Source organism: Staurois parvus, unplaced genomic scaffold (genome assembly GCF_062004578.1).
Source record: "Staurois parvus isolate SC_StPar_1 unplaced genomic scaffold, SC_StPar_1.0 ptg000543l, whole genome shotgun sequence".
Lineage (NCBI taxonomy): Eukaryota > Metazoa > Chordata > Amphibia > Anura > Ranidae > Staurois > Staurois parvus.
The window spans coordinates 1466402-1494146 of record NW_028318339.1 but is presented as its reverse complement, the minus strand read 5'-3'; the positions used below and the strand labels follow the sequence as shown (position 1 = coordinate 1494146).

Genomic DNA, 27745 nt, shown 5'->3' with positions numbered 1-27745 from the left:
ATACTGTCACCAGTCAGTGTCCCTGATCACCGCTATGCCAGTGATAGGATGACGCTGTACTGCACTGGTGACAGTATGTAAAAAAAAATAATTGTGACAATCATTTTTTTCATTTTCTGAAAAATTCGGACAAAAAAAATACAACTTCAAAAAACTCGCCATGCCTCTTATGAAATCCGTCGTACTGTCTACTTTACAAAAAGGGGTCATTTGGGGAATATCTGTACTGTTCTGACATTCTTGGGCCTCAAGAAATTAGATTGGCTGTCACTACTTCAGGATTGATCAATATTCAGACCTATACCAGAGTTTGTGAACTCTATCACTTTCCTACAAACTAAAAAATACATCCTAATTTGGGTTATTTTCACCAAAGACATGTAGCAGAATACATCTCGGCCTAAATTTATGAAGAACCATTACGGATTTGCGAACTTTTATAACAGAAACAAAGAAAACCGTGTTTTGTTTTTAAATTTTCGGTCTTTTTTGGTTAATTTAGCCAAAAATAAAAACCCCAGCGGTGATTAAATACCACCAAAAGAAAGCTCTAGTTGTGTGAAGAAAACGATGAAATGTTTGTTTGGGTACAATGTTGTATGACCGAGCGAATTGTCATTGAAATTGTGAGAGCGCTGAAACCTGAAAAATGGCCTGGGCAGGAAGGGGGTAAAAGTGCCCGGCATGGAAATGGTTCATCGATACGAGAAAATCAAAAAGAGCCGCCTAGCGGAGGATGGTTTCCATCCAACGACCTCTGGGCCAGCTCTGGGAAAGGTCCCCTGGCACTCAAGGTGAGGATGCCAAAAGTGCGCCCCTCCCCCGAGCTCCTTCATTCGGGAAAACAAAAAGGGAACCAGGGAACAAATGCCATAAGCGCTCGCTTACACCCTGAGCCCCCGCTCACACCCAAAACCATTTCAAAATCGGGCGACCTGCTGACACCAATGCCTATGCAAACCGCACCAAAAGCTCTGCTGCGTGCACTACTTTAGAGGTCGGCGCGGCTCCGACAAAGCCGGAACCGCACCCATAGGACCGCTGTAATAGCGGACAATAGGGTGCGACTTGGCCTACAGTTTTGCAAGTCGCAGGCCAAGTTGCACCTGACGTGACCGGGGTGTAAGGGGCATGCCAGCGTGTGCGTTCTCGTAGCGCACCTCTAGGACAGACCACTCGTTTCAATAGGCTTCCCTAGGTGGATAGATGGCGCAGGCACCATTTTTAAAACCACAGAGATACATCAATCAATCAAAGTGAGTTGAAAATAATATAGCAAAAAAACAAAACCAATGGACTAAAATGGCTCTTTAATAATTACCAGGAAATCCAAATCCAAAATAGCCGCCTAGCAGAGGATGGTTTGGATCCAACCACCTCTGCTTTATGGGCCCAGCAAGGCATGGTGGGCGTGGCCTGCCTGCCTTCCCACAATGCCTCCTGGCAGAGCTGCTCACTTGCATGCGGTGTCCTGCTTAACAATAGCCTGTGTGCTCCTCATTTTCTTCAGTAAAATCAACTTTTCAACTGACAGACATTATTGATCACATTGATTATGATTATACAAAAAGCATTCTTAGAATTCATAAACATAGTTTGGCAGAAATAGCGCAGAACACCGACATTCAACGCTCTCCATAAGCTGATCTTCTGACCTCTTTGACGGCTTATATACCCCTCGGGCTCTCCCATTGCTTTGCCCCCCCGCATCGGCGGGTGGGCAGGATTACAATCGTGGAACGATACAGAGAAAATTAGCAAGCCCCTGCGTAAGGTTGACATGCTAACCCATGAAGCGGTCCCAAATTTTTTCCTCAAACAGCCTTCCTTCAATTCAATGCTTTGGATTTCTTGCTTTCTTTCTTTCTTTTTTTTTTTTTTTACTCTTAGCATCAACTATTTTAAAAAATAAAAATTACAAGCTGCGGCTTACGGTTAGAGCGCAACTGAAAGCTGCACGTGCCCTAGCGGCTTCTCCCACCAACCTTCTCTGAAGAAGAGCAGCACGCCTATGGGCATCCCACTGCCCCGTTAGTCTATGGGGGCGCTCCATTCTCTCACTCCTTCTCTTGGCTCCCCTTTCTTTCCCAATGCCTTTCTATACGGCCAGCTCTGGGAAAGCTCCCCCGGCACTCAAGGTGAGGATGCCAAAGTGCGCCCCTCCCCCGAGCCCCTTCATTCGGGAAAACAAAAAGGCAGCAAATGCCATAAGCGCTCTCTTACACCCTGAGCCCCCGCTCACATCAAAACCAATTTCAAAATTGGGTGACCTGCTGACACCAATGCCTATGCAAATCGCACCAAAAGCTCTGCTGCGTGCACTACTTTAGAAGTCGGCGCGGCTCCGACAAAGCCGGAACCGCACCCGTACGACCGCTCTAATAGCGGACAATAGGGTGCGACTTGGCCTACAGTTTTACAAGTCGCAGGCCAAGTTGCACCTGACGTGACCGGGGTGTAAGGGGCATGCCAGCGTGTGCGTTCTCATAGCGCACGTCTAGGACAGACCACTCGTTTCAATAGGCTTCCCTAGGTGAATAGATCGATTTTAAAACCACAGAGATACATAAATCAATCAAAGTGAGTTGAAAATAATATAGCAAAAAAACAAAACCAATGTACCTCGGACACGGCCGATGACAGATCTGAGTACCGGCCCCGTTGCTGGTACCATGTGACCTGCTGTGACCAATCACAGCAGGTCACATGACAGTTGTACACCATGGATGGCTTCATGCATGCCATCCATTGTCTACTAGTGTCTAGCTGTGAATCGTCACAGCGATCACATGCACATGTCATGTGATGAGCCGTGGCCAGATCACAGCTGAGCACAAAAAAAAAAAAAAAAAAAAACAAACCCCTGAATGAATCGATGTCATTCAGGTAAATGCTTGCTTATAGCAAAGGAAGTCTTTGCTATAAGCAAATTGTGTAAGAAAAGAAAAAAAAAAAACTGATCACTTCCCCAAAGTAGTACAATGTTACTGTGGTAACATTGTACTACTTTGGTCATAGGGAAATATGAAAAGAAAATCTTGAAGAAAAAGAAAAAAAATGTAATAAAAAATGAACAATAATAAAAAAAAAAGTAAAAAAAATGATTTTTTTTTTTTTTTTTTTTTCCCCCATACTGTCACCAGTCAGTGTCCCTGATCACCGCTATGCCAGTGATAGGATGACGCTGTACTGCACTGGTGACAGTATGTAAAAAAAAATAATTGTGACAATCATTTTTTTCATTTTCTGAAAAATTCGGACAAAAAAAATACAACTTCAAAAAACTCGCCATGCCTCTTATGAAATCCGTCGTACTGTCTACTTTACAAAAAGGGGTCATTTGGGGAATATCTGTACTGTTCTGACATTCTTGGGCCTCAAGAAATTAGATTGGCTGTCACTACTTCAGGATTGATCAATATTCAGACCTATACCAGAGTTTGTGAACTCTATCACTTTCCTACAAACTAAAAAATACATCCTAATTTGGGTTATTTTCACCAAAGACATGTAGCAGAATACATCTCGGCCTAAATTTATGAAGAACCATTACGGATTTGCGAACTTTTATAACAGAAACAAAGAAAACCGTGTTTTGTTTTTAAATTTTCGGTCTTTTTTGGTTAATTTAGCCAAAAATAAAAACCCCAGCGGTGATTAAATACCACCAAAAGAAAGCTCTAGTTGTGTGAAGAAAACGATGAAATGTTTGTTTGGGTACAATGTTGTATGACCGAGCGAATTGTCATTGAAATTGTGAGAGCGCTGAAACCTGAAAAATGGCCTGGGCAGGAAGGGGGTAAAAGTGCCCGGCATGGAAATGGTTCATCGATACGAGAAAATCAAAAAGAGCCGCCTAGCGGAGGATGGTTTCCATCCAACGACCTCTGGGCCAGCTCTGGGAAAGGTCCCCTGGCACTCAAGGTGAGGATGCCAAAAGTGCGCCCCTCCCCCGAGCTCCTTCATTCGGGAAAACAAAAAGGGAACCAGGGAACAAATGCCATAAGCGCTCGCTTACACCCTGAGCCCCCGCTCACACCCAAAACCATTTCAAAATCGGGCGACCTGCTGACACCAATGCCTATGCAAACCGCACCAAAAGCTCTGCTGCGTGCACTACTTTAGAGGTCGGCGCGGCTCCGACAAAGCCGGAACCGCACCCATAGGACCGCTGTAATAGCGGACAATAGGGTGCGACTTGGCCTACAGTTTTACAAGTCGCAGGCCAAGTTGCACCTGACGTGACCGGGGTGTAAGGGGCATGCCAGCGTGTGCGTTCTCGTAGCGCACCTCTAGGACAGACCACTCGTTTCAATAGGCTTCCCTAGGTGGATAGATGGCGCAGGCACCATTTTTAAAACCACAGAGATACATCAATCAATCAAAGTGAGTTGAAAATAATATAGCAAAAAAACAAAACCAATGGACTAAAATGGCTCTTTAATAATTACCAGGAAATCCAAATCCAAAATAGCCGCCTAGCAGAGGATGGTTTGGATCCAACCACCTCTGCTTTATGGGCCCAGCAAGGCATGGTGGGCGTGGCCTGCCTGCCTTCCCACAATGCCTCCTGGCAGAGCTGCTCACTTGCATGCGGTGTCCTGCTTAACAATAGCCTGTGTGCTCCTCATTTTCTTCAGTAAAATCAACTTTTCAACTGACAGACATTATTGATCACATTGATTATGATTATACAAAAAGCATTCTTAGAATTCATAAACATAGTTTGGCAGAAATAGCGCAGAACACCGACATTCAACGCTCTCCATAAGCTGATCTTCTGACCTCTTTGACGGCTTATATACCCCTCGGGCTCTCCCATTGCTTTGCCCCCCCGCATCGGCGGGTGGGCAGGATTACAATCGTGGAACGATACAGAGAAAATTAGCAAGCCCCTGCGTAAGGTTGACATGCTAACCCATGAAGCGGTCCCAAATTTTTTCCTCAAACAGCCTTCCTTCAATTCAATGCTTTGGATTTCTTGCTTTCTTTCTTTCTTTTTTTTTTTTTTTACTCTTAGCATCAACTATTTTAAAAAATAAAAATTACAAGCTGCGGCTTACGGTTAGAGCGCAACTGAAAGCTGCACGTGCCCTAGCGGCTTCTCCCACCAACCTTCTCTGAAGAAGAGCAGCACGCCTATGGGCATCCCACTGCCCCGTTAGTCTATGGGGGCGCTCCATTCTCTCACTCCTTCTCTTGGCTCCCCTTTCTTTCCCAATGCCTTTCTATACGGCCAGCTCTGGGAAAGCTCCCCCGGCACTCAAGGTGAGGATGCCAAAGTGCGCCCCTCCCCCGAGCCCCTTCATTCGGGAAAACAAAAAGGCAGCAAATGCCATAAGCGCTCTCTTACACCCTGAGCCCCCGCTCACATCAAAACCAATTTCAAAATTGGGTGACCTGCTGACACCAATGCCTATGCAAATCGCACCAAAAGCTCTGCTGCGTGCACTACTTTAGAAGTCGGCGCGGCTCCGACAAAGCCGGAACCGCACCCGTACGACCGCTCTAATAGCGGACAATAGGGTGCGACTTGGCCTACAGTTTTACAAGTCGCAGGCCAAGTTGCACCTGACGTGACCGGGGTGTAAGGGGCATGCCAGCGTGTGCGTTCTCATAGCGCACGTCTAGGACAGACCACTCGTTTCAATAGGCTTCCCTAGGTGAATAGATCGATTTTAAAACCACAGAGATACATAAATCAATCAAAGTGAGTTGAAAATAATATAGCAAAAAAACAAAACCAATGTACCTCGGACACGGCCGATGACAGATCTGAGTACCGGCCCCGTTGCTGGTACCATGTGACCTGCTGTGACCAATCACAGCAGGTCACATGACAGTTGTACACCATGGATGGCTTCATGCATGCCATCCATTGTCTACTAGTGTCTAGCTGTGAATCGTCACAGCGATCACATGCACATGTCATGTGATGAGCCGTGGCCAGATCACAGCTGAGCACAAAAAAAAAAAACAAACCCCTGAATGAATCGATGTCATTCAGGTAAATGCTTGCTTATAGCAAAGGAAGTCTTTGCTATAAGCAAATTGTGTAAGAAAAGAAAAAAAAAAAACTGATCACTTCCCCAAAGTAGTACAATGTTACTGTGGTAACATTGTACTACTTTGGTCATAGGGAAATATGAAAAGAAAATCTTGAAGAAAAAGAAAAAAAATGTAATAAAAAATGAACAATAATAAAAAAAAAAGTAAAAAAAATGATTTTTTTTTTTTTTTTTTTTTCCCCCATACTGTCACCAGTCAGTGTCCCTGATCACCGCTATGCCAGTGATAGGATGACGCTGTACTGCACTGGTGACAGTATGTAAAAAAAAATAATTGTGACAATCATTTTTTTCATTTTCTGAAAAATTCGGACAAAAAAAATACAACTTCAAAAAACTCGCCATGCCTCTTATGAAATCCGTCGTACTGTCTACTTTACAAAAAGGGGTCATTTGGGGAATATCTGTACTGTTCTGACATTCTTGGGCCTCAAGAAATTAGATTGGCTGTCACTACTTCAGGATTGATCAATATTCAGACCTATACCAGAGTTTGTGAACTCTATCACTTTCCTACAAACTAAAAAATACATCCTAATTTGGGTTATTTTCACCAAAGACATGTAGCAGAATACATCTCGGCCTAAATTTATGAAGAACCATTACGGATTTGCGAACTTTTATAACAGAAACAAAGAAAACCGTGTTTTGTTTTTAAATTTTCGGTCTTTTTTGGTTAATTTAGCCAAAAATAAAAACCCCAGCGGTGATTAAATACCACCAAAAGAAAGCTCTAGTTGTGTGAAGAAAACGATGAAATGTTTGTTTGGGTACAATGTTGTATGACCGAGCGAATTGTCATTGAAATTGTGAGAGCGCTGAAACCTGAAAAATGGCCTGGGCAGGAAGGGGGTAAAAGTGCCCGGCATGGAAATGGTTCATCGATACGAGAAAATCAAAAAGAGCCGCCTAGCGGAGGATGGTTTCCATCCAACGACCTCTGGGCCAGCTCTGGGAAAGGTCCCCTGGCACTCAAGGTGAGGATGCCAAAAGTGCGCCCCTCCCCCGAGCTCCTTCATTCGGGAAAACAAAAAGGGAACCAGGGAACAAATGCCATAAGCGCTCGCTTACACCCTGAGCCCCCGCTCACACCCAAAACCATTTCAAAATCGGGCGACCTGCTGACACCAATGCCTATGCAAACCGCACCAAAAGCTCTGCTGCGTGCACTACTTTAGAGGTCGGCGCGGCTCCGACAAAGCCGGAACCGCACCCATAGGACCGCTGTAATAGCGGACAATAGGGTGCGACTTGGCCTACAGTTTTGCAAGTCGCAGGCCAAGTTGCACCTGACGTGACCGGGGTGTAAGGGGCATGCCAGCGTGTGCGTTCTCGTAGCGCACGTCTAGGACAGACCACTCGTTTCAATAGGCTTCCCTAGGTGAATAGATCGATTTTAAAACCACAGAGATACATAAATCAATCAAAGTGAGTTGAAAATAATATAGCAAAAAAACAAAACCAATGTACCTCGGACACGGCCGATGACAGATCTGAGTACCGGCCCCGTTGCTGGTACCATGTGACCTGCTGTGACCAATCACAGCAGGTCACATGACAGTTGTACACCATGGATGGCTTCATGCATGCCATCCATTGTCTACTAGTGTCTAGCTGTGAATCGTCACAGCGATCACATGCACATGTCATGTGATGAGCCGTGGCCAGATCACAGCTGAGCACAAAAAAAAAAAAACAAAAAAAAAACAAACCCCTGAATGAATCGATGTCATTCAGGTAAATGCTTGCTTATAGCAAAGGAAGTCTTTGCTATAAGCAAATTGTGTAAGAAAAGAAAAAAAAAAAACTGATCACTTCCCCAAAGTAGTACAATGTTACTGTGGTAACATTGTACTACTTTGGTCATAGGGAAATATGAAAAGAAAATCTTGAAGAAAAAGAAAAAAAATGTAATAAAAAATGAATAATAATAAAAAAAAGTAAAAAAAATGATTTTTTTTTTTTTTTTTTTTCTTCCATACTGTCACCAGTCAGTGTCCCTGATCACCGCTATGCCAGTGATAGGATGACGCTGTACTGCACTGGTGACAGTATGTAAAAAAAAATAATTGTGACAATCATTTTTTTCATTTTCTGAAAAATTCGGACAAAAAAAATACAACTTCAAAAAACTCGCCATGCCTCTTATGAAATCCGTCGTACTGTCTACTTTACAAAAAGGGGTCATTTGGGGAATATCTGTACTGTTCTGACATTCTTGGGCCTCAAGAAATTAGATTGGCTGTCACTACTTCAGGATTGATCAATATTCAGACCTATACCAGAGTTTGTGAACTCTATCACTTTCCTACAAACTAAAAAATACATCCTAATTTGGGTTATTTTCACCAAAGACATGTAGCAGAATACATCTCGGCCTAAATTTATGAAGAACCATTACGGATTTGCGAACTTTTATAACAGAAACAAAGAAAACCGTGTTTTGTTTTTAAATTTTCGGTCTTTTTTGGTTAATTTAGCCAAAAATAAAAACCCCAGCGGTGATTAAATACCACCAAAAGAAAGCTCTAGTTGTGTGAAGAAAACGATGAAATGTTTGTTTGGGTACAATGTTGTATGACCGAGCGAATTGTCATTGAAATTGTGAGAGCGCTGAAACCTGAAAAATGGCCTGGGCAGGAAGGGGGTAAAAGTGCCCGGCATGGAAATGGTTCATCGATACGAGAAAATCAAAAAGAGCCGCCTAGCGGAGGATGGTTTCCATCCAACGACCTCTGGGCCAGCTCTGGGAAAGGTCCCCTGGCACTCAAGGTGAGGATGCCAAAAGTGCGCCCCTCCCCCGAGCTCCTTCATTCGGGAAAACAAAAAGGGAACCAGGGAACAAATGCCATAAGCGCTCGCTTACACCCTGAGCCCCCGCTCACACCCAAAACCATTTCAAAATCGGGCGACCTGCTGACACCAATGCCTATGCAAACCGCACCAAAAGCTCTGCTGCGTGCACTACTTTAGAGGTCGGCGCGGCTCCGACAAAGCCGGAACCGCACCCATAGGACCGCTGTAATAGCGGACAATAGGGTGCGACTTGGCCTACAGTTTTACAAGTCGCAGGCCAAGTTGCACCTGACGTGACCGGGGTGTAAGGGGCATGCCAGCGTGTGCGTTCTCGTAGCGCACCTCTAGGACAGACCACACGTTTCAATAGGCTTCCCTAGGTGGATAGATGGCGCAGGCACCATTTTTAAAACCACAGAGATACATCAATCAATCAAAGTGAGTTGAAAATAATATAGCAAAAAAACAAAACCAATGGACTAAAATGGCTCTTTAATAATTACCAGGAAATCCAAATCCAAAATAGCCGCCTAGCAGAGGATGGTTTGGATCCAACCACCTCTGCTTTATGGGCCCAGCAAGGCATGGTGGGCGTGGCCTGCCTGCCTTCCCACAATGCCTCCTGGCAGAGCTGCTCACTTGCATGCGGTGTCCTGCTTAACAATAGCCTGTGTGCTCCTCATTTTCTTCAGTAAAATCAACTTTTCAACTGACAGACATTATTGATCACATTGATTATGATTATACAAAAAGCATTCTTAGAATTCATAAACATAGTTTGGCAGAAATAGCGCAGAACACTGACATTCAACGCTCTCCATAAGCTGATCTTCTGACCTCTTTGACGGCTTATATACCCCTCGGGCTCTCCCATTGCTTTGCCCCCCGCATCGGCGGGTGGGCAGGATTACAATCGTGGAACGATACAGAGAAAATTAGCAAGCCCCTGCGTAAGGTTGACATGCTAACCCATGAAGCGGTCCCAAATTTTTTCCTCAAACAGCCTTCCTTCAATTCAATGCTTTGGATTTCTTGCTTTCTTTCTTTCTTTTTTTTTTTTTTTACTCTTAGCATCAACTATTTTAAAAAATAAAAATTACAAGCTGCGGCTTACGGTTAGAGCGCAACTGAAAGCTGCACGTGCCCTAGCGGCTTCTCCCACCAACCTTCTCTGAAGAAGAGCAGCACGCCTATGGGCATCCCACTGCCCCGTTAGTCTATGGGGGCGCTCCATTCTCTCACTCCTTCTCTTGGCTCCCCTTTCTTTCCCAATGCCTTTCTATACGGCCAGCTCTGGGAAAGCTCCCCCGGCACTCAAGGTGAGGATGCCAAAGTGCGCCCCTCCCCCGAGCCCCTTCATTCGGGAAAACAAAAAGGCAGCAAATGCCATAAGCGCTCTCTTACACCCTGAGCCCCCGCTCACATCAAAACCAATTTCAAAATTGGGTGACCTGCTGACACCAATGCCTATGCAAATCGCACCAAAAGCTCTGCTGCGTGCACTACTTTAGAAGTCGGCGCGGCTCCGACAAAGCCGGAACCGCACCCGTACGACCGCTCTAATAGCGGACAATAGGGTGCGACTTGGCCTACAGTTTTACAAGTCGCAGGCCAAGTTGCACCTGACGTGACCGGGGTGTAAGGGGCATGCCAGCGTGTGCGTTCTCATAGCGCACGTCTAGGACAGACCACTCGTTTCAATAGGCTTCCCTAGGTGAATAGATCGATTTTAAAACCACAGAGATACATAAATCAATCAAAGTGAGTTGAAAATAATATAGCAAAAAAACAAAACCAATGTACCTCGGACACGGCCGATGACAGATCTGAGTACCGGCCCCGTTGCTGGTACCATGTGACCTGCTGTGACCAATCACAGCAGGTCACATGACAGTTGTACACCATGGATGGCTTCATGCATGCCATCCATTGTCTACTAGTGTCTAGCTGTGAATCGTCACAGCGATCACATGCACATGTCATGTGATGAGCCGTGGCCAGATCACAGCTGAGCACAAAAAAAAAAAAAAAAAAAAAAACCCCTGAATGAATCGATGTCATTCAGGTAAATGCTTGCTTATAGCAAAGGAAGTCTTTGCTATAAGCAAATTGTGTAAGAAAAGAAAAAAAAAAAACTGATCACTTCCCCAAAGTAGTACAATGTTACTGTGGTAACATTGTACTACTTTGGTCATAGGGAAATATGAAAAGAAAATCTTGAAGAAAAAGAAAAAAAATGTAATAAAAAATGAATAATAATAAAAAAAAAGTAAAAAAAATGATTTTTTTTTTTTTTTTTTTTCTTCCATACTGTCACCAGTCAGTGTCCCTGATCACCGCTATGCCAGTGATAGGATGACGCTGTACTGCACTGGTGACAGTATGTAAAAAAAAATAATTGTGACAATCATTTTTTTCATTTTCTGAAAAATTCGGACAAAAAAAATACAACTTCAAAAAACTCGCCATGCCTCTTATGAAATCCGTCGTACTGTCTACTTTACAAAAAGGGGTCATTTGGGGAATATCTGTACTGTTCTGACATTCTTGGGCCTCAAGAAATTAGATTGGCTGTCACTACTTCAGGATTGATCAATATTCAGACCTATACCAGAGTTTGTGAACTCTATCACTTTCCTACAAACTAAAAAATACATCCTAATTTGGGTTATTTTCACCAAAGACATGTAGCAGAATACATCTCGGCCTAAATTTATGAAGAACCATTACGGATTTGCGAACTTTTATAACAGAAACAAAGAAAACCGTGTTTTGTTTTTAAATTTTCGGTCTTTTTTGGTTAATTTAGCCAAAAATAAAAACCCCAGCGGTGATTAAATACCACCAAAAGAAAGCTCTAGTTGTGTGAAGAAAACGATGAAATGTTTGTTTGGGTACAATGTTGTATGACCGAGCGAATTGTCATTGAAATTGTGAGAGCGCTGAAACCTGAAAAATGGCCTGGGCAGGAAGGGGGTAAAAGTGCCCGGCATGGAAATGGTTCATCGATACGAGAAAATCAAAAAGAGCCGCCTAGCGGAGGATGGTTTCCATCCAACGACCTCTGGGCCAGCTCTGGGAAAGGTCCCCTGGCACTCAAGGTGAGGATGCCAAAAGTGCGCCCCTCCCCCGAGCTCCTTCATTCGGGAAAACAAAAAGGGAACCAGGGAACAAATGCCATAAGCGCTCGCTTACACCCTGAGCCCCCGCTCACACCCAAAACCATTTCAAAATCGGGCGACCTGCTGACACCAATGCCTATGCAAACCGCACCAAAAGCTCTGCTGCGTGCACTACTTTAGAGGTCGGCGCGGCTCCGACAAAGCCGGAACCGCACCCATAGGACCGCTGTAATAGCGGACAATAGGGTGCGACTTGGCCTACAGTTTTACAAGTCGCAGGCCAAGTTGCACCTGACGTGACCGGGGTGTAAGGGGCATGCCAGCGTGTGCGTTCTCGTAGCGCACCTCTAGGACAGACCACACGTTTCAATAGGCTTCCCTAGGTGGATAGATGGCGCAGGCACCATTTTTAAAACCACAGAGATACATCAATCAATCAAAGTGAGTTGAAAATAATATAGCAAAAAAACAAAACCAATGGACTAAAATGGCTCTTTAATAATTACCAGGAAATCCAAATCCAAAATAGCCGCCTAGCAGAGGATGGTTTGGATCCAACCACCTCTGCTTTATGGGCCCAGCAAGGCATGGTGGGCGTGGCCTGCCTGCCTTCCCACAATGCCTCCTGGCAGAGCTGCTCACTTGCATGCGGTGTCCTGCTTAACAATAGCCTGTGTGCTCCTCATTTTCTTCAGTAAAATCAACTTTTCAACTGACAGACATTATTGATCACATTGATTATGATTATACAAAAAGCATTCTTAGAATTCATAAACATAGTTTGGCAGAAATAGCGCAGAACACCGACATTCAACGCTCTCCATAAGCTGATCTTCTGACCTCTTTGACGGCTTATATACCCCTCGGGCTCTCCCATTGCTTTGCCCCCCGCATCGGCGGGTGGGCAGGATTACAATCGTGGAACGATACAGAGAAAATTAGCAAGCCCCTGCGTAAGGTTGACATGCTAACCCATGAAGCGGTCCCAAATTTTTTCCTCAAACAGCCTTCCTTCAATTCAATGCTTTGGATTTCTTGCTTTCTTTCTTTCTTTTTTTTTTTTTTTACTCTTAGCATCAACTATTTTAAAAAATAAAAATTACAAGCTGCGGCTTACGGTTAGAGCGCAACTGAAAGCTGCACGTGCCCTAGCGGCTTCTCCCACCAACCTTCTCTGAAGAAGAGCAGCACGCCTATGGGCATCCCACTGCCCCGTTAGTCTATGGGGGCGCTCCATTCTCTCACTCCTTCTCTTGGCTCCCCTTTCTTTCCCAATGCCTTTCTATACGGCCAGCTCTGGGAAAGCTCCCCCGGCACTCAAGGTGAGGATGCCAAAGTGCGCCCCTCCCCCGAGCCCCTTCATTCGGGAAAACAAAAAGGCAGCAAATGCCATAAGCGCTCTCTTACACCCTGAGCCCCCGCTCACATCAAAACCAATTTCAAAATTGGGTGACCTGCTGACACCAATGCCTATGCAAATCGCACCAAAAGCTCTGCTGCGTGCACTACTTTAGAAGTCGGCGCGGCTCCGACAAAGCCGGAACCGCACCCGTACGACCGCTCTAATAGCGGACAATAGGGTGCGACTTGGCCTACAGTTTTACAAGTCGCAGGCCAAGTTGCACCTGACGTGACCGGGGTGTAAGGGGCATGCCAGCGTGTGCGTTCTCATAGCGCACGTCTAGGACAGACCACTCGTTTCAATAGGCTTCCCTAGGTGAATAGATCGATTTTAAAACCACAGAGATACATAAATCAATCAAAGTGAGTTGAAAATAATATAGCAAAAAAACAAAACCAATGTACCTCGGACACGGCCGATGACAGATCTGAGTACCGGCCCCGTTGCTGGTACCATGTGACCTGCTGTGACCAATCACAGCAGGTCACATGACAGTTGTACACCATGGATGGCTTCATGCATGCCATCCATTGTCTACTAGTGTCTAGCTGTGAATCGTCACAGCGATCACATGCACATGTCATGTGATGAGCCGTGGCCAGATCACAGCTGAGCACAAAAAAAAAAAAAAAAAAACAAACCCCTGAATGAATCGATGTCATTCAGGTAAATGCTTGCTTATAGCAAAGGAAGTCTTTGCTATAAGCAAATTGTGTAAGAAAAGAAAAAAAAAAAACTGATCACTTCCCCAAAGTAGTACAATGTTACTGTGGTAACATTGTACTACTTTGGTCATAGGGAAATATGAAAAGAAAATCTTGAAGAAAAAGAAAAAAAATGTAATAAAAAATGAACAATAATAAAAAAAAAAGTAAAAAAAATGATTTTTTTTTTTTTTTTTTTTTCCCCCATACTGTCACCAGTCAGTGTCCCTGATCACCGCTATGCCAGTGATAGGATGACGCTGTACTGCACTGGTGACAGTATGTAAAAAAAAATAATTGTGACAATCATTTTTTTCATTTTCTGAAAAATTCGGACAAAAAAAATACAACTTCAAAAAACTCGCCATGCCTCTTATGAAATCCGTCGTACTGTCTACTTTACAAAAAGGGGTCATTTGGGGAATATCTGTACTGTTCTGACATTCTTGGGCCTCAAGAAATTAGATTGGCTGTCACTACTTCAGGATTGATCAATATTCAGACCTATACCAGAGTTTGTGAACTCTATCACTTTCCTACAAACTAAAAAATACATCCTAATTTGGGTTATTTTCACCAAAGACATGTAGCAGAATACATCTCGGCCTAAATTTATGAAGAACCATTACGGATTTGCGAACTTTTATAACAGAAACAAAGAAAACCGTGTTTTGTTTTTAAATTTTCGGTCTTTTTTGGTTAATTTAGCCAAAAATAAAAACCCCAGCGGTGATTAAATACCACCAAAAGAAAGCTCTAGTTGTGTGAAGAAAACGATGAAATGTTTGTTTGGGTACAATGTTGTATGACCGAGCGAATTGTCATTGAAATTGTGAGAGCGCTGAAACCTGAAAAATGGCCTGGGCAGGAAGGGGGTAAAAGTGCCCGGCATGGAAATGGTTCATCGATACGAGAAAATCAAAAAGAGCCGCCTAGCGGAGGATGGTTTCCATCCAACGACCTCTGGGCCAGCTCTGGGAAAGGTCCCCTGGCACTCAAGGTGAGGATGCCAAAAGTGCGCCCCTCCCCCGAGCTCCTTCATTCGGGAAAACAAAAAGGGAACCAGGGAACAAATGCCATAAGCGCTCGCTTACACCCTGAGCCCCCGCTCACACCCAAAACCATTTCAAAATCGGGCGACCTGCTGACACCAATGCCTATGCAAACCGCACCAAAAGCTCTGCTGCGTGCACTACTTTAGAGGTCGGCGCGGCTCCGACAAAGCCGGAACCGCACCCATAGGACCGCTGTAATAGCGGACAATAGGGTGCGACTTGGCCTACAGTTTTGCAAGTCGCAGGCCAAGTTGCACCTGACGTGACCGGGGTGTAAGGGGCATGCCAGCGTGTGCGTTCTCGTAGCGCACGTCTAGGACAGACCACTCGTTTCAATAGGCTTCCCTAGGTGAATAGATCGATTTTAAAACCACAGAGATACATAAATCAATCAAAGTGAGTTGAAAATAATATAGCAAAAAAACAAAACCAATGTACCTCGGACACGGCCGATGACAGATCTGAGTACCGGCCCCGTTGCTGGTACCATGTGACCTGCTGTGACCAATCACAGCAGGTCACATGACAGTTGTACACCATGGATGGCTTCATGCATGCCATCCATTGTCTACTAGTGTCTAGCTGTGAATCGTCACAGCGATCACATGCACATGTCATGTGATGAGCCGTGGCCAGATCACAGCTGAGCACAAAAAAAAAAAAAAAAAAACAAACCCCTGAATGAATCGATGTCATTCAGGTAAATGCTTGCTTATAGCAAAGGAAGTCTTTGCTATAAGCAAATTGTGTAAGAAAAGAAAAAAAAAAAACTGATCACTTCCCCAAAGTAGTACAATGTTACTGTGGTAACATTGTACTACTTTGGTCATAGGGAAATATGAAAAGAAAATCTTGAAGAAAAAGAAAAAAAATGTAATAAAAAATGAACAATAATAAAAAAAAAAGTAAAAAAAATGATTTTTTTTTTTTTTTTTTTTTCCCCCATACTGTCACCAGTCAGTGTCCCTGATCACCGCTATGCCAGTGATAGGATGACGCTGTACTGCACTGGTGACAGTATGTAAAAAAAAATAATTGTGACAATCATTTTTTTCATTTTCTGAAAAATTCGGACAAAAAAAATACAACTTCAAAAAACTCGCCATGCCTCTTATGAAATCCGTCGTACTGTCTACTTTACAAAAAGGGGTCATTTGGGGAATATCTGTACTGTTCTGACATTCTTGGGCCTCAAGAAATTAGATTGGCTGTCACTACTTCAGGATTGATCAATATTCAGACCTATACCAGAGTTTGTGAACTCTATCACTTTCCTACAAACTAAAAAATACATCCTAATTTGGGTTATTTTCACCAAAGACATGTAGCAGAATACATCTCGGCCTAAATTTATGAAGAACCATTACGGATTTGCGAACTTTTATAACAGAAACAAAGAAAACCGTGTTTTGTTTTTAAATTTTCGGTCTTTTTTGGTTAATTTAGCCAAAAATAAAAACCCCAGCGGTGATTAAATACCACCAAAAGAAAGCTCTAGTTGTGTGAAGAAAACGATGAAATGTTTGTTTGGGTACAATGTTGTATGACCGAGCGAATTGTCATTGAAATTGTGAGAGCGCTGAAACCTGAAAAATGGCCTGGGCAGGAAGGGGGTAAAAGTGCCCGGCATGGAAATGGTTAATCGATACGAGAAAATCAAAAAGAGCCGCCTAGCGGAGGATGGTTTCCATCCAACGACCTCTGGGCCAGCTCTGGGAAAGGTCCCCTGGCACTCAAGGTGAGGATGCCAAAAGTGCGCCCCTCCCCCGAGCTCCTTCATTCGGGAAAACAAAAAGGGAACCAGGGAACAAATGCCATAAGCGCTCGCTTACACCCTGAGCCCCCGCTCACACCCAAAACCATTTCAAAATCGGGCGACCTGCTGACACCAATGCCTATGCAAACCGCACCAAAAGCTCTGCTGCGTGCACTACTTTAGAGGTCGGCGCGGCTCCGACAAAGCCGGAACCGCACCCATAGGACCGCTGTAATAGCGGACAATAGGGTGCGACTTGGCCTACAGTTTTGCAAGTCGCAGGCCAAGTTGCACCTGACGTGACCGGGGTGTAAGGGGCATGCCAGCGTGTGCGTTCTCGTAGCGCACGTCTAGGACAGACCACTCGTTTCAATAGGCTTCCCTAGGTGAATAGATCGATTTTAAAACCACAGAGATACATAAATCAATCAAAGTGAGTTGAAAATAATATAGCAAAAAAACAAAACCAATGTACCTCGGACACGGCCGATGACAGATCTGAGTACTGGCCCCGTTGCTGGTACCATGTGACCTGCTGTGACCAATCACAGCAGGTCACATGACAGTTGTACACCATGGATGGCTTCATGCATGCCATCCATTGTCTACTAGTGTCTAGCTGTGAATCGTCACAGCGATCACATGCACATGTCATGTGATGAGCCGTGGCCAGATCACAGCTGAGCACAAAAAAAAAAAAAAAAAACAAACCCCTGAATGAATCGATGTCATTCAGGTAAATGCTTGCTTATAGCAAAGGAAGTCTTTGCTATAAGCAAATTGTGTAAGAAAAGAAAAAAAAAAAACTGATCACTTCCCCAAAGTAGTACAATGTTACTGTGGTAACATTGTACTACTTTGGTCATAGGGAAATATGAAAAGAAAATCTTGAAGAAAAAGAAAAAAAATGTAATAAAAAATGAACAATAATAAAAAAAAAAGTAAAAAAAATGATTTTTTTTTTTTTTTTTTTTTCCCCCATACTGTCACCAGTCAGTGTCCCTGATCACCGCTATGCCAGTGATAGGATGACGCTGTACTGCACTGGTGACAGTATGTAAAAAAAAATAATTGTGACAATCATTTTTTTCATTTTCTGAAAAATTCGGACAAAAAAAATACAACTTCAAAAAACTCGCCATGCCTCTTATGAAATCCGTCGTACTGTCTACTTTACAAAAAGGGGTCATTTGGGGAATATCTGTACTGTTCTGACATTCTTGGGCCTCAAGAAATTAGATTGGCTGTCACTACTTCAGGATTGATCAATATTCAGACCTATACCAGAGTTTGTGAACTCTATCACTTTCCTACAAACTAAAAAATACATCCTAATTTGGGTTATTTTCACCAAAGACATGTAGCAGAATACATCTCGGCCTAAATTTATGAAGAACCATTACGGATTTGCGAACTTTTATAACAGAAACAAAGAAAACCGTGTTTTGTTTTTAAATTTTCGGTCTTTTTTGGTTAATTTAGCCAAAAATAAAAACCCCAGCGGTGATTAAATACCACCAAAAGAAAGCTCTAGTTGTGTGAAGAAAACGATGAAATGTTTGTTTGGGTACAATGTTGTATGACCGAGCGAATTGTCATTGAAATTGTGAGAGCGCTGAAACCTGAAAAATGGCCTGGGCAGGAAGGGGGTAAAAGTGCCCGGCATGGAAATGGTTCATCGATACGAGAAAATCAAAAAGAGCCGCCTAGCGGAGGATGGTTTCCATCCAACGACCTCTGGGCCAGCTCTGGGAAAGGTCCCCTGGCACTCAAGGTGAGGATGCCAAAAGTGCGCCCCTCCCCCGAGCTCCTTCATTCGGGAAAACAAAAAGGGAACCAGGGAACAAATGCCATAAGCGCTCGCTTACACCCTGAGCCCCCGCTCACACCCAAAACCATTTCAAAATCGGGCGACCTGCTGACACCAATGCCTATGCAAACCGCACCAAAAGCTCTGCTGCGTGCACTACTTTAGAGGTCGGCGCGGCTCCGACAAAGCCGGAACCGCACCCATAGGACCGCTGTAATAGCGGACAATAGGGTGCGACTTGGCCTACAGTTTTACAAGTCGCAGGCCAAGTTGCACCTGACGTGACCGGGGTGTAAGGGGCATGCCAGCGTGTGCGTTCTCGTAGCGCACCTCTAGGACAGACCACTCGTTTCAATAGGCTTCCCTAGGTGGATAGATGGCGCAGGCACCATTTTTAAAACCACAGAGATACATCAATCAATCAAAGTGAGTTGAAAATAATATAGCAAAAAAACAAAACCAATGGACTAAAATGGCTCTTTAATAATTACCAGGAAATCCAAATCCAAAATAGCCGCCTAGCAGAGGATGGTTTGGATCCAACCACCTCTGCTTTATGGGCCCAGCAAGGCATGGTGGGCGTGGCCTGCCTGCCTTCCCACAATGCCTCCTGGCAGAGCTGCTCACTTGCATGCGGTGTCCTGCTTAACAATAGCCTGTGTGCTCCTCATTTTCTTCAGTAAAATCAACTTTTCAACTGACAGACATTATTGATCACATTGATTATGATTATACAAAAAGCATTCTTAGAATTCATAAACATAGTTTGGCAGAAATAGCGCAGAACACCGACATTCAACGCTCTCCATAAGCTGATCTTCTGACCTCTTTGACGGCTTATATACCCCTCGGGCTCTCCCATTGCTTTGCCCCCCCGCATCGGCGGGTGGGCAGGATTACAATCGTGGAACGATACAGAGAAAATTAGCAAGCCCCTGCGTAAGGTTGACATGCTAACCCATGAAGCGGTCCCAAATTTTTTCCTCAAACAGCCTTCCTTCAATTCAATGCTTTGGATTTCTTGCTTTCTTTCTTTCTTTTTTTTTTTTTTTACTCTTAGCATCAACTATTTTAAAAAATAAAAATTACAAGCTGCGGCTTACGGTTAGAGCGCAACTGAAAGCTGCACGTGCCCTAGCGGCTTCTCCCACCAACCTTCTCTGAAGAAGAGCAGCACGCCTATGGGCATCCCACTGCCCCGTTAGTCTATGGGGGCGCTCCATTCTCTCACTCCTTCTCTTGGCTCCCCTTTCTTTCCCAATGCCTTTCTATACGGCCAGCTCTGGGAAAGCTCCCCCGGCACTCAAGGTGAGGATGCCAAAGTGCGCCCCTCCCCCGAGCCCCTTCATTCGGGAAAACAAAAAGGCAGCAAATGCCATAAGCGCTCTCTTACACCCTGAGCCCCCGCTCACATCAAAACCAATTTCAAAATTGGGTGACCTGCTGACACCAATGCCTATGCAAATCGCACCAAAAGCTCTGCTGCGTGCACTACTTTAGAAGTCGGCGCGGCTCCGACAAAGCCGGAACCGCACCCGTACGACCGCTCTAATAGCGGACAATAGGGTGCGACTTGGCCTACAGTTTTACAAGTCGCAGGCCAAGTTGCACCTGACGTGACCGGGGTGTAAGGGGCATGCCAGCGTGTGCGTTCTCATAGCGCACGTCTAGGACAGACCACTCGTTTCAATAGGCTTCCCTAGGTGAATAGATCGATTTTAAAACCACAGAGATACATAAATCAATCAAAGTGAGTTGAAAATAATATAGCAAAAAAACAAAACCAATGTACCTCGGACACGGCCGATGACAGATCTGAGTACCGGCCCCGTTGCTGGTACCATGTGACCTGCTGTGACCAATCACAGCAGGTCACATGACAGTTGTACACCATGGATGGCTTCATGCATGCCATCCATTGTCTACTAGTGTCTAGCTGTGAATCGTCACAGCGATCACATGCACATGTCATGTGATGAGCCGTGGCCAGATCACAGCTGAGCACAAAAAAAAAAAACAAACCCCTGAATGAATCGATGTCATTCAGGTAAATGCTTGCTTATAGCAAAGGAAGTCTTTGCTATAAGCAAATTGTGTAAGAAAAGAAAAAAAAAAAACTGATCACTTCCCCAAAGTAGTACAATGTTACTGTGGTAACATTGTACTACTTTGGTCATAGGGAAATATGAAAAGAAAATCTTGAAGAAAAAGAAAAAAAATGTAATAAAAAATGAACAATAATAAAAAAAAAAGTAAAAAAAATGATTTTTTTTTTTTTTCCCCCATACTGTCACCAGTCAGTGTCCCTGATCACCGCTATGCCAGTGATAGGATGACGCTGTACTGCACTGGTGACAGTATGTAAAAAAAAATAATTGTGACAATCATTTTTTTCATTTTCTGAAAAATTCGGACAAAAAAAATACAACTTCAAAAAACTCGCCATGCCTCTTATGAAATCCGTCGTACTGTCTACTTTACAAAAAGGGGTCATTTGGGGAATATCTGTACTGTTCTGACATTCTTGGGCCTCAAGAAATTAGATTGGCTGTCACTACTTCAGGATTGATCAATATTCAGACCTATACCAGAGTTTGTGAACTCTATCACTTTCCTACAAACTAAAAAATACATCCTAATTTGGGTTATTTTCACCAAAGACATGTAGCAGAATACATCTCGGCCTAAATTTATGAAGAACCATTACGGATTTGCGAACTTTTATAACAGAAACAAAGAAAACCGTGTTTTGTTTTTAAATTTTCGGTCTTTTTTGGTTAATTTAGCCAAAAATAAAAACCCCAGCGGTGATTAAATACCACCAAAAGAAAGCTCTAGTTGTGTGAAGAAAACGATGAAATGTTTGTTTGGGTACAATGTTGTATGACCGAGCGAATTGTCATTGAAATTGTGAGAGCGCTGAAACCTGAAAAATGGCCTGGGCAGGAAGGGGGTAAAAGTGCCCGGCATGGAAATGGTTCATCGATACGAGAAAATCAAAAAGAGCCGCCTAGCGGAGGATGGTTTCCATCCAACGACCTCTGGGCCAGCTCTGGGAAAGGTCCCCTGGCACTCAAGGTGAGGATGCCAAAAGTGCGCCCCTCCCCCGAGCTCCTTCATTCGGGAAAACAAAAAGGGAACCAGGGAACAAATGCCATAAGCGCTCGCTTACACCCTGAGCCCCCGCTCACACCCAAAACCATTTCAAAATCGGGCGACCTGCTGACACCAATGCCTATGCAAACCGCACCAAAAGCTCTGCTGCGTGCACTACTTTAGAGGTCGGCGCGGCTCCGACAAAGCCGGAACCGCACCCATAGGACCGCTGTAATAGCGGACAATAGGGTGCGACTTGGCCTACAGTTTTGCAAGTCGCAGGCCAAGTTGCACCTGACGTGACCGGGGTGTAAGGGGCATGCCAGCGTGTGCGTTCTCATAGCGCACGTCTAGGACAGACCACTCGTTTCAATAGGCTTCCCTAGGTGAATAGATCGATTTTAAAACCACAGAGATACATAAATCAATCAAAGTGAGTTGAAAATAATATAGCAAAAAAACAAAACCAATGTACCTCGGACACGGCCGATGACAGATCTGAGTACCGGCCCCGTTGCTGGTACCATGTGACCTGCTGTGACCAATCACAGCAGGTCACATGACAGTTGTACACCATGGATGGCTTCAAGCATGCCATCCATTGTCTACTAGTGTCTAGCTGTGAATCGTCACAGCGATCACATGCACATGTCATGTGATGAGCCGTGGCCAGATCACAGCTGAGCACAAAAAAAAAAAAAAAAAACAAACCCCTGAATGAATCGATGTCATTCAGGTAAATGCTTGCTTATAGCAAAGGAAGTCTTTGCTATAAGCAAATTGTGTAAGAAAAGAAAAAAAAAAAACTGATCACTTCCCCAAAGTAGTACAATGTTACTGTGGTAACATTGTACTACTTTGGTCATAGGGAAATATGAAAAGAAAATCTTGAAGAAAAAGAAAAAAAATGTAATAAAAAATGAACAATAATAAAAAAAAAAGTAAAAAAAATGATTTTTTTTTTTTTTTTTTTTTCCCCCATACTGTCACCAGTCAGTGTCCCTGATCACCGCTATGCCAGTGATAGGATGACGCTGTACTGCACTGGTGACAGTATGTAAAAAAAAATAATTGTGACAATCATTTTTTTCATTTTCTGAAAAATTCGGACAAAAAAAATACAACTTCAAAAAACTCGCCATGCCTCTTATGAAATCCGTCGTACTGTCTACTTTACAAAAAGGGGTCATTTGGGGAATATCTGTACTGTTCTGACATTCTTGGGCCTCAAGAAATTAGATTGGCTGTCACTACTTCAGGATTGATCAATATTCAGACCTATACCAGAGTTTGTGAACTCTATCACTTTCCTACAAACTAAAAAATACATCCTAATTTGGGTTATTTTCACCAAAGACATGTAGCAGAATACATCTCGGCCTAAATTTATGAAGAACCATTACGGATTTGCGAACTTTTATAACAGAAACAAAGAAAACCGTGTTTTGTTTTTAAATTTTCGGTCTTTTTTGGTTAATTTAGCCAAAAATAAAAACCCCAGCGGTGATTAAATACCACCAAAAGAAAGCTCTAGTTGTGTGAAGAAAACGATGAAATGTTTGTTTGGGTACAATGTTGTATGACCGAGCGAATTGTCATTGAAATTGTGAGAGCGCTGAAACCTGAAAAATGGCCTGGGCAGGAAGGGGGTAAAAGTGCCCGGCATGGAAATGGTTCATCGATACGAGAAAATCAAAAAGAGCCGCCTAGCGGAGGATGGTTTCCATCCAACGACCTCTGGGCCAGCTCTGGGAAAGGTCCCCTGGCACTCAAGGTGAGGATGCCAAAAGTGCGCCCCTCCCCCGAGCTCCTTCATTCGGGAAAACAAAAAGGGAACCAGGGAACAAATGCCATAAGCGCTCGCTTACACCCTGAGCCCCCGCTCACACCCAAAACCATTTCAAAATCGGGCGACCTGCTGACACCAATGCCTATGCAAACCGCACCAAAAGCTCTGCTGCGTGCACTACTTTAGAGGTCGGCGCGGCTCCGACAAAGCCGGAACCGCACCCATAGGACCGCTGTAATAGCGGACAATAGGGTGCGACTTGGCCTACAGTTTTGCAAGTCGCAGGCCAAGTTGCACCTGACGTGACCGGGGTGTAAGGGGCATGCCAGCGTGTGCGTTCTCGTAGCGCACGTCTAGGACAGACCACTCGTTTCAATAGGCTTCCCTAGGTGAATAGATCGATTTTAAAACCACAGAGATACATAAATCAATCAAAGTGAGTTGAAAATAATATAGCAAAAAAACAAAACCAATGTACCTCGGACACGGCCGATGACAGATCTGAGTACCGGCCCCGTTGCTGGTACCATGTGACCTGCTGTGACCAATCACAGCAGGTCACATGACAGTTGTACACCATGGATGGCTTCATGCATGCCATCCATTGTCTACTAGTGTCTAGCTGTGAATCGTCACAGCGATCACATGCACATGTCATGTGATGAGCCGTGGCCAGATCACAGCTGAGCACAAAAAAAAAAAAACAAAAAAAAAACAAACCCCTGAATGAATCGATGTCATTCAGGTAAATGCTTGCTTATAGCAAAGGAAGTCTTTGCTATAAGCAAATTGTGTAAGAAAAGAAAAAAAAAAAACTGATCACTTCCCCAAAGTAGTACAATGTTACTGTGGTAACATTGTACTACTTTGGTCATAGGGAAATATGAAAAGAAAATCTTGAAGAAAAAGAAAAAAAATGTAATAAAAAATGAATAATAATAAAAAAAAGTAAAAAAAATGATTTTTTTTTTTTTTTTTTTTCTTCCATACTGTCACCAGTCAGTGTCCCTGATCACCGCTATGCCAGTGATAGGATGACGCTGTACTGCACTGGTGACAGTATGTAAAAAAAAATAATTGTGACAATCATTTTTTTCATTTTCTGAAAAATTCGGACAAAAAAAATACAACTTCAAAAAACTCGCCATGCCTCTTATGAAATCCGTCGTACTGTCTACTTTACAAAAAGGGGTCATTTGGGGAATATCTGTACTGTTCTGACATTCTTGGGCCTCAAGAAATTAGATTGGCTGTCACTACTTCAGGATTGATCAATATTCAGACCTATACCAGAGTTTGTGAACTCTATCACTTTCCTACAAACTAAAAAATACATCCTAATTTGGGTTATTTTCACCAAAGACATGTAGCAGAATACATCTCGGCCTAAATTTATGAAGAACCATTACGGATTTGCGAACTTTTATAACAGAAACAAAGAAAACCGTGTTTTGTTTTTAAATTTTCGGTCTTTTTTGGTTAATTTAGCCAAAAATAAAAACCCCAGCGGTGATTAAATACCACCAAAAGAAAGCTCTAGTTGTGTGAAGAAAACGATGAAATGTTTGTTTGGGTACAATGTTGTATGACCGAGCGAATTGTCATTGAAATTGTGAGAGCGCTGAAACCTGAAAAATGGCCTGGGCAGGAAGGGGGTAAAAGTGCCCGGCATGGAAATGGTTCATCGATACGAGAAAATCAAAAAGAGCCGCCTAGCGGAGGATGGTTTCCATCCAACGACCTCTGGGCCAGCTCTGGGAAAGGTCCCCTGGCACTCAAGGTGAGGATGCCAAAAGTGCGCCCCTCCCCCGAGCTCCTTCATTCGGGAAAACAAAAAGGGAACCAGGGAACAAATGCCATAAGCGCTCGCTTACACCCTGAGCCCCCGCTCACACCCAAAACCATTTCAAAATCGGGCGACCTGCTGACACCAATGCCTATGCAAACCGCACCAAAAGCTCTGCTGCGTGCACTACTTTAGAGGTCGGCGCGGCTCCGACAAAGCCGGAACCGCACCCATAGGACCGCTGTAATAGCGGACAATAGGGTGCGACTTGGCCTACAGTTTTGCAAGTCGCAGGCCAAGTTGCACCTGACGTGACCGGGGTGTAAGGGGCATGCCAGCGTGTGCGTTCTCGTAGCGCACGTCTAGGACAGACCACTCGTTTCAATAGGCTTCCCTAGGTGAATAGATCGATTTTAAAACCACAGAGATACATAAATCAATCAAAGTGAGTTGAAAATAATATAGCAAAAAAACAAAACCAATGTACCTCGGACACGGCCGATGACAGATCTGAGTACCGGCCCCGTTGCTGGTACCATGTGACCTGCTGTGACCAATCACAGCAGGTCACATGACAGTTGTACACCATGGATGGCTTCATGCATGCCATCCATTGTCTACTAGTGTCTAGCTGTGAATCGTCACAGCGATCACATGCACATGTCATGTGATGAGCCGTGGCCAGATCACAGCTGAGCACAAAAAAAAAAAAACAAAAAAAAAACAAACCCCTGAATGAATCGATGTCATTCAGGTAAATGCTTGCTTATAGCAAAGGAAGTCTTTGCTATAAGCAAATTGTGTAAGAAAAGAAAAAAAAAAAACTGATCACTTCCCCAAAGTAGTACAATGTTACTGTGGTAACATTGTACTACTTTGGTCATAGGGAAATATGAAAAGAAAATCTTGAAGAAAAAGAAAAAAAATGTAATAAAAAATGAATAATAATAAAAAAAAGTAAAAAAAATGATTTTTTTTTTTTTTTTTTTTCTTCCATACTGTCACCAGTCAGTGTCCCTGATCACCGCTATGCCAGTGATAGGATGACGCTGTACTGCACTGGTGACAGTATGTAAAAAAAAATAATTGTGACAATCATTTTTTTCATTTTCTGAAAAATTCGGACAAAAAAAATACAACTTCAAAAAACTCGCCATGCCTCTTATGAAATCCGTCGTACTGTCTACTTTACAAAAAGGGGTCATTTGGGGAATATCTGTACTGTTCTGACATTCTTGGGCCTCAAGAAATTAGATTGGCTGTCACTACTTCAGGATTGATCAATATTCAGACCTATACCAGAGTTTGTGAACTCTATCACTTTCCTACAAACTAAAAAATACATCCTAATTTGGGTTATTTTCACCAAAGACATGTAGCAGAATACATCTCGGCCTAAATTTATGAAGAACCATTACGGATTTGCGAACTTTTATAACAGAAACAAAGAAAACCGTGTTTTGTTTTTAAATTTTCGGTCTTTTTTGGTTAATTTAGCCAAAAATAAAAACCCCAGCGGTGATTAAATACCACCAAAAGAAAGCTCTAGTTGTGTGAAGAAAACGATGAAATGTTTGTTTGGGTACAATGTTGTATGACCGAGCGAATTGTCATTGAAATTGTGAGAGCGCTGAAACCTGAAAAATGGCCTGGGCAGGAAGGGGGTAAAAGTGCCCGGCATGGAAATGGTTCATCGATACGAGAAAATCAAAAAGAGCCGCCTAGCGGAGGATGGTTTCCATCCAACGACCTCTGGGCCAGCTCTGGGAAAGGTCCCCTGGCACTCAAGGTGAGGATGCCAAAAGTGCGCCCCTCCCCCGAGCTCCTTCATTCGGGAAAACAAAAAGGGAACCAGGGAACAAATGCCATAAGCGCTCGCTTACACCCTGAGCCCCCGCTCACACCCAAAACCATTTCAAAATCGGGCGACCTGCTGACACCAATGCCTATGCAAACCGCACCAAAAGCTCTGCTGCGTGCACTACTTTAGAGGTCGGCGCGGCTCCGACAAAGCCGGAACCGCACCCATAGGACCGCTGTAATAGCGGACAATAGGGTGCGACTTGGCCTACAGTTTTGCAAGTCGCAGGCCAAGTTGCACCTGACGTGACCGGGGTGTAAGGGGCATGCCAGCGTGTGCGTTCTCGTAGCGCACGTCTAGGACAGACCACTCGTTTCAATAGGCTTCCCTAGGTGAATAGATCGATTTTAAAACCACAGAGATACATAAATCAATCAAAGTGAGTTGAAAATAATATAGCAAAAAAACAAAACCAATGTACCTCGGACACGGCCGATGACAGATCTGAGTACCGGCCCCGTTGCTGGTACCATGTGACCTGCTGTGACCAATCACAGCAG

At 43.8% G+C, this 27745-nt stretch overlaps 1 protein-coding gene and 5 non-coding genes across 7 annotated transcripts in view; 5 read left to right on the top strand and 1 right to left on the bottom strand.

The window, feature by feature from the left end:
• TASP1 (taspase 1) overlaps positions 1-27745 on the bottom strand; it is a 663695-nt gene that overhangs the window by 498660 nt on the left and 137290 nt on the right. The gene's annotated exons all lie outside the window — the stretch shown is intronic.
• LOC149451314 (U6 spliceosomal RNA) lies at positions 1704-1810 on the top strand. Its single transcript, XR_016315043.1, has one exon. It is a non-coding gene; the product is annotated as a U6 spliceosomal RNA (small nuclear RNA).
• LOC149451313 (U6 spliceosomal RNA) lies at positions 4834-4940 on the top strand. Its single transcript, XR_016315119.1, has one exon. It is a non-coding gene; the product is annotated as a U6 spliceosomal RNA (small nuclear RNA).
• LOC149451312 (U6 spliceosomal RNA) lies at positions 9744-9855 on the top strand. The gene has a single exon (XR_016315082.1). It is a non-coding gene; the product is annotated as a U6 spliceosomal RNA (small nuclear RNA).
• Positions 12869-12980, top strand: LOC149451311 (U6 spliceosomal RNA). The gene has a single exon (XR_016315080.1). It is a non-coding gene; the product is annotated as a U6 spliceosomal RNA (small nuclear RNA).
• LOC149451310 (U6 spliceosomal RNA) lies at positions 19587-19693 on the top strand. Its single transcript, XR_016315118.1, has one exon. It is a non-coding gene; the product is annotated as a U6 spliceosomal RNA (small nuclear RNA).